The sequence below is a fragment of the Sinocyclocheilus grahami genome, unplaced genomic scaffold, assembly GCF_001515645.1.
Source record: "Sinocyclocheilus grahami isolate Dianchi unplaced genomic scaffold, SAMN03320097.WGS_v1.1 scaffold40.1, whole genome shotgun sequence".
In the NCBI taxonomy this organism is placed as follows: domain Eukaryota; kingdom Metazoa; phylum Chordata; class Actinopteri; order Cypriniformes; family Cyprinidae; genus Sinocyclocheilus; species Sinocyclocheilus grahami.
In genome coordinates, this window is record NW_015505219.1 from 1627094 (window position 1) to 1638498 (window position 11405).

Sequence of the window (11405 nt, forward strand, 5' to 3'; positions counted from 1 at the left end):
TATATATATATATATATATATATATATATATATATATATATATATATATATATATATATATATACTGTATATGTAAAAAGGATTAAAAAGACTGTTTAGCTGATATTTTGATTGTTCCATTAATTAATACCATTCAAATAATATTAAGAGAGAACATTCAAGCCTGGGTAAGTCTTATTTATATTATATTATATTGAATTAATATAATATGTGAGACTGAAGTACACTCACACTCATTTTATTGCAACTGTTCACATTTTATATCATAATTACAGTTTAAAAGAGATTACAACTACTCTATTACAACTGTAATATATCTTTATTACAATAGAAACATTCTACAGAGCTGTGTCACATGCTTATAAATGCACATACACACTAGAAGTGCAAAGGTTTTAGTTAGGGAAATCAATGTTATACAGTATGTTAATGTTATACTTTGTTCTTATTCTTGCACCCATGAATCCAACTTATTTGCTCTCTATCAGTCTCTCTGTCTTCATTACTTGAATTACTGGAATTGCTATATCTATTAGAAGTGGGTGTCCACAAATATTGATGCAAAGTACAAAATGTCACATCTTTTCTCTTTATCAGGATCATATTTCAGTCATGCTTTATTCCAGCATGACTCATGTAACTTTCCTTAAGGAGTGGCAACTTATTTTCTACGATACTCCAATGAAAGGCTGAATCATCACTCACTCTTGTCATCAACTGACAGTACAGCACCATATAAATAAAAAAAAATCATCTTCGAGTTTCTCACAACCACCCAACATCAGAAAGGTGAGTTTGATATATTTTATATTGTTTTATATTGTGTGTATGAATATACATAGGCCATTAATAGAGATATCGAACTCAGAATTTGAATATAGATTCAAGAGCAGTATTTGACTGTTCATTACAATTTTTGTAAAATTTATTGTAAATTAAGTAAATAAAATGAATCAGAGTTTGTTTTATGTTTTACAAGTAAATACTATTTCAGTCTTTTTACTTCAAAATTTCATGTTTAATTCAATGTTATACTTGCAGTTTCTTTTTCGAAAATTATTTAAAAGGAAATCATACTTTTTTTTCAGTATACGCTCCTGTTCAAATAGGAGTATTTTACAAGATTAGAGTACATTTTTGTTGTCTTATAAATAAATAAATAGGGAACATATTATTGCACCTTTTGTTGTTTGCTTTTGGCATCTGATAGAGCATGTACTGTTTAGATATCATAAATTTGACTCTTTAGTGAGTTTGAAATATTCTCTTCATTAAAACAGTTGACTGTGGTGAGAACACCTGGAACTGATCAAAACATCAGTCACTGTTGACTTTAATCATATCTTTTAAAACTTTATACAATATCTTTTCAGACTGCCAGTGTTATCTTGACAGCTGGAGGGGATTTCAACTTCATCTTTTTTTTTCTTTAAAGTGTTGCATGTATTAATTAGACAATATTTAGGTAACTTATGATTTGGTATATTCTGTGTAATATGTTGGACATCCAGGCTAATTGTCCACACACTTAAATGGAACCTTCACTCTATCATATTTTATTAAAGTGTCCCAAAAATTGAATGAGACTGTCATGCTTTTTATACATTAAAATATTTTCATATAATCTAAGGCTGATGATACACGGGGCAACTTTTTGAGCAATTTTGCCGGACAACTTTTTTTGAGCAATGTTGCTTGGGCATTTTCCCATTGAGAATGGGTAACAGATTTCTATCTGGGTACTTTAGATCGGCCGTGGGCCCTGTGTCTTGGATGCCCGTTGACGGCACAGTTGGCCAAAGCAACATTGCTCAAAAAGTTGAGCCTAACTGTCATTTTTCTTTTTTGAATTGTTTTCATTTAGAGACTATGGCTGGAACTTTGAAACTCGTCACGTGGAACACTTGTGGAATTAAAGACACCGCTGATGTCGAACAGAAAAAAAACAAGATTGGTCAAAGGCTGCATGAACTACAAGCATCTGTTGCATTTCTTCAAGAGACACATATAGGTATCAATGATGTTAGCCATGTTGAAAACATTCGTGGTTGGAAACCATTTTACAGCGTTCATCATCCACGTAGCAAAGGTGTTGCAATACTGATAAAAAATGATTTGCCTTTTGAGCATATAAAATATGATATAGACTCCACAGGCAGCTACATTGTACTTATCTGCAAATTATATGGTAAATGCTTCACTCTAGTGAATGTATATAACCATGCAAAAGAACACAAAGTCTTGCAGTGTCTTTCTGAATATCTTTGTCAGACTGCCAAAGGTGTCTTGATAGTTGCAGGGGATTTCAATACGGTTCTAAACACAGATCTTGACCGGGAGTATCCAACTGGACATACAGAGCCCCTTAGACCTTATCTCGAAGAATTCATCTCGTCTTTAATGCTTGTAGATGTCTGGGGACTTAAAAATCATTGTAAGAGAGATTCATTTACTCGTCTTCCATGGAAACCATCCAAACAAAAAAAACAAAACACATCAAGTCCGAAGAACAAGAAAAGGGGTGCATCAAGACTAGACATGGTCTTCATGCCACGAAATGATGTGTGGCTTGCTGAGAGTTGTGAAATCTACCAAGTTCAAAGGGATATTTCAGATCACCTCCCTGTAGTTCTTAGTCTGTGTTTGCCAAAACCAGATTACACTACAACTGTTCGCTCAAAAGACCCGATAGCATGTTCTAGTAGCATAAAAGACATGGTCTTCAGAAAGAGACCTTATAAGAGGAGAGCAGGTGAAATCAGTGAAGCTGAAGTTTTGAAAGCTTTAATGTCCTATGTAGAATATGAAACCCCACTTGGGGAAAATATGGAAACCTTTAAGATTAACAAACACCAAAAACTACAAGAACTTAAAGAGCTTTTTAACCAAATGATTACAGAAGGAATTCCAAAGGGCTTCACTGACAGCGTGGTAGAAAATGGAAGACACCACTTCAGAGCAAAGTACATGATACTTGCCACAGTACTTGTTAGGCGAATGGAAAAATTTCTTCAGCCCTCATTCAAAAGCAAACCAATGAGAATGAGTTACAAACTCTTCATTGTTGTTAGCTTTTGTGGGATGCCCAAAAAAATCGAAAAACGTTTTTTAAAACAAGCTTTGAAATCACTGAAACACATCCATCCCTCACCTCCACGTGACTTCAGGATTGTAGAAAACCTGCTTCCAAACACTGAACAATATAAAGAGCTTAGAAAAGACTGCCCACTTACACCAACTCTTTTGACAATGGCTCTGAAACACCTAGCCTGTACCTTAAAGAAAGATTTGGAAGAATCTGTGGTTGATGTATGCCATCATAGAAAATGCATTACAATCTACATGAATGCTGACAAATATGTCATTCTAAAGAAAAAAATAAAACAATTTCAATTAAAATCAGGAATTGCCCTTTCACCAAAAGTAGGTCGGGTTTGGAGAAAGTGTTCAAACACAAAATAGGCTATGCGTTTAGTAATGTGCAAGACACATTCAAGGCTGAAATGTACAGAAATAAAGTAGACATGACACAGGGGATGGATGGATGCAAATGACTATATGCTTAAAACTGGAATTCCTCAACCTAAATGATTAAACAAGCTTCTAACAGCTGAAATACCAAACAACTTGGGAGAATAAAAAACCTTTCTACTGATTCTGGAAAACACCAGAAGAAAGGTGTCCAGGGTTCCTGATCACCTGCGTGAACATGCCATATAGTCCTGCTGCAGGGAGGCATGAGGAATGCAGATGCAGCCAATAAACGTCAATGTCCATAATGTAAGAGGCCTAAGATAGAGCTACAGGGAGACAGGAAGGACAGCTGATCGTCCTTGCAGTGACAGACCACGTGTAACCATCTGTCCCCCAGACATGTTCAAGAACTAGCAAGTGCCTTGGTGAAAGAGTGAGGAAACATCTCACGGCAAGAACTGGCGAATCTGGTCCAGTCCATGAGGAAGAGATGCTCTGCAGTCTTTTAAGCAGCTGGTGGCCACACGACATACTCACTTCTGCAACTTTTTGTCTTAGTTGATGAATTTTTTTATATTCATACAAATATTTACACGTTAAGAAATTTGCTGGAAATAAAAGCAGTTGCATGTGAAAGGATGTTTCTATTTTTGTGCATGTCTCACAGATATCTATATAATGTTGTATTGTTTTTCTTTTGCGGTTTAATCTTATGTTGTGCTGTGTTGTCCATCAAGGTCTCTAATGTTGTGAATAATTATCCATTGCATTTCATTTGGTATAATAACACTTGTTTTGAGTCAATACTAATGCTCAATAAACTATTTTTTACCATCTCGTCGCCTCCTGTTACCTGCTGTTCCCCTGCCTCTTGGGCTGACAGAAGAATTAACAATCTGTTGACTATTTTGGATATTAAAACCAGGGGGTAGAGACAGAGCTGGATCTGAATGAGGCTGGGTCTGCCACTTCAGTCAATTGATGTCACTGGTGAGCGAAGACACAATGGCTGATAATCTGTTTTCTTGGGATTTTTATAGTTCTAAAAACATGTTGTCATACCACAGATATGTCTCAATATAATCATATCTCCATATTCAATCATTTGTGCAAAGGGGGTATTATAGATATTACAGATATGCTTCCTTCATTGACTGAGCATGACACCTGCACTCTCAGAACAGAGGTACAAAAGCGGTCACTGAGGCGATAACCTTTCAAAAGGTACAAATATGTACCATTTAGGTATTAATATGCAACTTTAAGGTAGCAATATTCACCCTTTAGGGTTAAATAAGGTACAAAGGTGTAGATTTAAATCACGATTCTGACAGGTTGTAATTATTTCTATTGGTTCACCAAACTGGAACTTTGGAACAAAACAATATTTTGCATGAGCTTCTACTTCCTCTGTCCCACACAATGGAATGAAAAAAGTATAGTAGTGTGACACCCATTAACTCAAAAGTACAAAACAACTGAAATGGTATGGCATGCAGGACCTAAAAAGTGCAGTTCTTGAGCCGTCCATTAGTGCACAGAGGAGTGGGCCAAAATTGATACAGAAGTTACTGCAAAAAAAAGCATTCTGGTTGTGTTTGTTGTCCTAACAGCAATCGGCTGCAAGGAGATTGTGAATAGGATCTGATGACATTTAGCATAAAAATATGCAAAAAATACAGAAAATTACTTTCATAGCACTGTATTGAAAACTTTTATAGCAACAAGTGTCTGAGAAACACATAGGGTGTATAGTATACATGAGTACACACATGTGGGATAATGACATTCACCATCGTTGTTTAGAAATTTAATATCCAAATATTAACATCCAAAATGAACACACATTATTCATGTTGTTGCTGCAGATCTATATAATTATACACTTTACATAATATCTCAGTTCAGTTGGCTGTTTTTTTGTTGTTTTGGTGAGGAATGAGTCATGGTGACTCATAACACTGCACACCTTCTCTTCTGTGTGACTGTCCACATGAACAGGGTTTCTTAAATAGCATTTCTGCGGCTCTGTGTGGGACAGGTGCCATCTAGAGGAGACAAACCGACCCCCTGATATGCACTGAAGGTCAAATTATTTTGTAATATAATTACAATAATTATTACAGTAGAAATGAATCTGCTTTCCTATTAATCTGCTATTCATTTATTTAACAAAATCATGAGAATTTCAAATTACTGAAGCTAAATTCGATCATACAGTTTGGCCACACATGAATAAAAAAGGAAAACCCTAAAATAAAAAAAAATAAAAACGGGAGCCGATTTAGATTTTTGACTGGCTCCAGATTCACATTCAACTAACACATATATGAAACAGGAATTTACACTGTAAAAAAACATGTGGAATGTACAGTTTGAAACGCATCGTTTTATTTTTGTAGCTCATTTTGCTGTCGAAAAATGGCTAAGACAAGAGTTCTTCACAGAAGATCCCGATCACTTCACAAAAATGTGAAACATTCAAATTACAAAGAAAATGACATTCCTACATACTAAAAACTATATAAAAAAAATCTGTAAACTGTTTGCTCTGTTTTGGCAGACATGATTTGCATCTGAAAATATGAAATTTAACAGAAAACCATCAGAAACTAGAGAAACAAAAAACAAAAGAGTTATCATTACCACAGAATATGTATTACATTTCTAAAACTCAAAAAGGGGACGAAATGATTTAACTATTATTAGAACTGAATTGAAAAATGTAAAAAATAATAATTTCAAACATTTATTTAAAACAAACAACCAAAAATTATTTAAATAGAAATATTTCCAGCTTTTCTTATTTTGGGCTATTTTTGATCATCTTGCATATCAATATTGGTATTCTAGATACAAGCATCAAAACAATATTGTTTTTTCTTTTCCTGATAATATGTATAATTCATTGTTCAAATTAAAATTACAGTAAATAAAATATCTTGGTTAAAAAAGAAATTAAACAACACTAAGGAAATAGTTTTCCCTATAATCAATACATTATTTCAGACTAACTGAAAAACAAAAAAACAGATTGCTTATGGTTATGGATCATTAAAATATATTTAGCATATTCCCTCATTAAGTTAAACAAAACGAATACTTTCGTTACATATAATTCACATACCCACAACAATTATGTGAGAAAAACAAACAAATGACGATATTGTATATGAACCTGATTAAGTGCCTTATTAAACTGCTTTTATGCTTTACAGAGAGTTAAGAAACACGCAGACCAATCAGAGGAGTCCATACTGAGAAGTGCCTGATCATACATGCCCCACAAGTGATGAACAGGAAGTAGTTTCTTCTCTTCCTGTGTGGTCCATGCAGGCCGTCACTCAGTCATGCAAATTCCAAATTTCAAATACATTTTTAAAGAAATTCAAGACACAAAAATTCCAGGATATTCCAGGTAATTCCAGAGTTCTGCAGGGTTGCATAAAGTCAATACAGCAAAACAATTTTTAAATGCTGTGGTCTGGCTTTGGTTTCAATGTATTGTTTTTTTTTTCAAGCTGTTGATCATTGGATATGGTAGTGATCACACATTTGAATGGTCACTCTGTCCCTGATCTTTCACTCAGTAGTACAAACAGCAGGACCGGGGAGCTTCATCCTCCTCGTCTTTGGCTCAGTTTGTTGTACAGTAGGACAGAGGGGGAGCAGGGGCTTGTAAAGGAATGTCTGACTCTTAAGGACAGATGGATTCAAAGAAAATGAACAGTAAGATAAGCTCTTTGAAGGTAGATTAGTGTCGCTCTGTTACAGAGTGAACTTTCATCAGAGCAGACAGGAGTAAGGAGCCACTGAGAGTGGACAGAGAGAGAGACAACCAGAAAGGAAATGGAGGGATGGGGATTCATAGCGTGACAAAAATGACAGAGAAAAGGAGTATGAGAGAGAGAGTCTATGTGTGTGTGTAATCCACAGAACTAGAGCAAGCATTTACTGTAACGCAACTGGCTATGGAGGAATATCTGCTGCAACAGAGCACTTGTTTTTAGGTTTTATGTTTTAAAAAGAAATATTAGAGAAAATAAGGCAACAAGAGGAAGATGAGGAGGAGAGAGAGACGCCTGACTGTCAACGGGTGGTCAGCACTGCTGTGTGATGGTCTCTCTGTGGCTATAATAATCATAAAAAGGTGAATCAGACAAACAAATAAATATGTAAAAATACATATGCATAAACACACACACACATTTGGGAAGCACACTATATCGGCACCTGAGATTTTGTAAACCAATCCGTATTGGCACATATTGGATATTTTATTGTTTTTACCCATTTTAACATTGACATAATCATCTAGCATCTTTATGGCTCCTGAAACCTAAGAATGCAGTTTTACATGTATAAAAATAGACTTAATTCTGTTCATAGTGGTCATAAAAAATTAAAACAACAATAAAAATAATTTAGCATAAGGTATATGCAAAATAACTATAATTATAATCAAATAATTACTGGTGTGGCAAGGGCGCACACAAAACCTGTTCATAATTTAAAAAATTGTATGATCAACAATAATATATACGTGTATGTATTAAGTAGTGTAACCATTTCAATTACTTTATTAAAGTAATGTAAATGATTACATTTGATTACTTTTCCAAATTTCTAACAAATGTTTTCAACTGTTAATCATTTTCAAACATTTAAACCAGGTTAACCTTACAGTAGTACTCAACAATAATTACTGTCAGACATTCAAAATCTTTAATCACTTGAATTAAGATTATAATAATATAATTATTATATTACTATAATTTATGGCACAGCCGCCACAAAATTACACTTTAGCAACTCTTTACTTTGAGACTGTTACACACACACACACACACGTATTTAATAATATTTAATAATAAAAATAATTAGCTTTTTTAATAATAAAAAAATAATAATTTTGTAGTTCTATATCACATTATAAACCAAGGGACCTTACAAGTAAAGTGTATGCCAATAAACACTAACCTTCTCGTCTTGATGATCCAGCTGTTGCTACAGGACATAAAAAGAGGGAGGGAGAAAGAGAGAGAGACACGTGAGATGTAAGTGCTTTCTACATTTTTTGTTTGTTTGTTTTTGTTTTTGAAGAACTACAAACTTGGAACATCATTCTTGAGAACAAATGATCAGAAGAACGCACATAGAGACACATTTAACATTACTCAGGCAGAAACATAGTGAAAAATTACTAACGGCTGTGCAACCCCGAAATACATCCTCAATGCAAATTCTCTTAAAGGTCGCATACAGAAAGAGAGCAGAAAAAATGAAGGTGGAAGGAGATGAAAGATTCTGCAAGAAAAAGAAAAAGAAAAAGTGGACTGGAAGGATGAACAAAAGAAAGGAGCGTGGAAAAGGAAAGATTTAGAGGGGGGAAAGGAGCAAGAGATACAAGACTGAACAGAGAAGGGCCACAAAAGCAACAAAGATAGAGTGATGGAGCGAAACACAGGAGAAGACAGAGAAGAGGAGGAAGTGTGAGAAATGCAGAGGGAGAACGAACAAGGAAGAGAACCTGAAAGAAGGTCAGACGGCAAAAGGAAAGACGAAAGTGGGAAGGAGGGAGGGAGTTTGTGTCTGTGTGTCACTCTCAACAGGGGGTCAGACTGAGAAACATAATGGAGAAAAGATGAATGGAGAGAGAGAGAGAGAGAGAGAGAGAGAGAGAGAGAGAGAGAGATATTGCAAATGTGGAGGAAAGTAGAGCATAGTAGACTAAACAAGAGCAGAAAAGTGTTGCCTAAAAAAACTACAGAGCGAGTTGAAAGTGGAAGACAAGTGTACAAACAAGCATGTAGTTCACACTTAAGATAAACTTTAAAAAAATTAAATTCATGTGAGTGGTATTCTATGACTGTGCCCTTTTTAGATTTTAAGTTATTTGAAATCAGCTTCTTGCCTTCACTGGTATGTTTGTTTAAAATGGACAAATAACAATAATAATAAAAAAAAATAAAAATTTTAAGTTACAATTCATTTCATGTACCCCACAAACTGCATGTATAATAATTATAAAATATTTGGAAAAATGGTTTACAACGTTTTAAATGAAGCATAGCAAGTCACACCGCAGGATATGTCAATTTTCCAAAAGCATTTCACGTCAACTAATTGGCTGCTCGTTAAGCAAAATCAAGTTAACACACATTAGTTCAAGTTAGTTTAACCCATCATTAACACTTGACCAAACGGAGAGATAAAATCCTGCCTTCTTTTGATGAGGACACTGACTTTTGTCAATATTTACAGTCAAGAAATAAGAGAAAATGTGTGCAGATAAAATGAAATTGCCTCAATAGAAAAGATCTACGAATGAGCATCAAAACAATAGAAACATATAAAATTAAATCATAGTAAATTAAAAATTTAAAAACAATGCATAAATGTAATGCATTTATAATGAACCACTAATCAAACATTGTTTGACTTTATCATATATAGATCATGTAACATGTACCATTCTGCTACTTTTTGTCCACATTTATCTTTCAACAAATCAAATCTTGGAACACAGGAAAGCATGAAAAAAAGATTTTCTAATTTAAATTCATTTCAACACTAGATTACATGACAAGGGCATGAAATAATTCATCTATAATTGTTATAGATTAAAGGATTAATCTATAATATAGGATTAATCTATAATCTATATTTTAACCATAAATAAAATAAATAAACAAACAAACAAATCATTATTAATACGACTAAACTAACTGAAATAAAAATACTTTTTGCAAAACACAAAAACAGGGTGCAATGATTGATTTTGAAATGCTGAGAGGAGTCTGAATTATACCGTTGTTTACATCTGACAACATACAAAAAATAAATAAATAAAATGTATTTAATAAAATCTAATAAAAATATAAAAAATAGACAAATACAAAATATGCATTCATTTACAAAGTAATGGTAAATTTAGACATGTAATGACAAAACCTTAATCAGGCATTAAATAAAAAGATGAATAAGAATTTATATTATTATTTATGTTCTGTTCTTCTATTGCCTAATTGTTATTCAAATATACCAAAGTACATAATGCACATAATTGTTTTGAACATTGTTTTGAATAGAAAAGGCACCTTAAACTGAAACGGGGAAAAAAAGAGAGAAGATCATTAGTCTTGAAGAAAAATATATTATTTCGACAAAAGTTTAAACCTATTTTTCGCTCTTACTGAAGTTAAATTAAATGTTTGCTTCGACAAAATGGCAGTTTTTTTTTTCCAAGCACAAAATGGCTGCAGTTGCGCTTTCCTTGCATAAAACATGGCTGCCATGGTATGATGCAGAGAACGACTGGGAAGAGGATGCGAGAGATTGAGAACAGAAGAGAGGGGGGGAAAAAAGAAGGGCTTCCTTGCTTCTGCAATTTCTGCAATTTTACCCTTTACTTTGTTATTGCAAAATGAATAAAATACGACTCGCATACCAAAAATGTAACCGTAATTTTCCTGTTTATATTTTCGGAACAATCGGTCACTTCAGGAAAAAACTACACTTGTGTAAAGGCACCGAATTAGTTTTTTTTTTTTCTTTTTTTCTTTTTGCTTTGGAAAAACGCTCTGGTGAATGACAAATCTAACAAGGCGAGAGAGGTGAATAAAAGGGGGAGGACGAGGTATCCACTGAGGTGGGCAGCGCAAAACGGACAGAGTTTCGGGTTTTTAAAACAATTAAAAAGATTGAGAAACGGACAGAAACTGGAAAAGGAAATGGTGCGCTCACAGCAGGACCGTGCGAGTTAAAAAGAGCTGAAAAAGACAGGGATCAATTAGAGAGAAAGTAGAACTGACTGAAATGGTTTTTCACAGCGGGGGAGAGAAGGACCGAGTAAGACGCTGAATGAGGGAGAGGAGGGAAAAAAACAACAGCAGAATTAATGTTTTGACAAGTTGCCCCGAGTAAGTGCA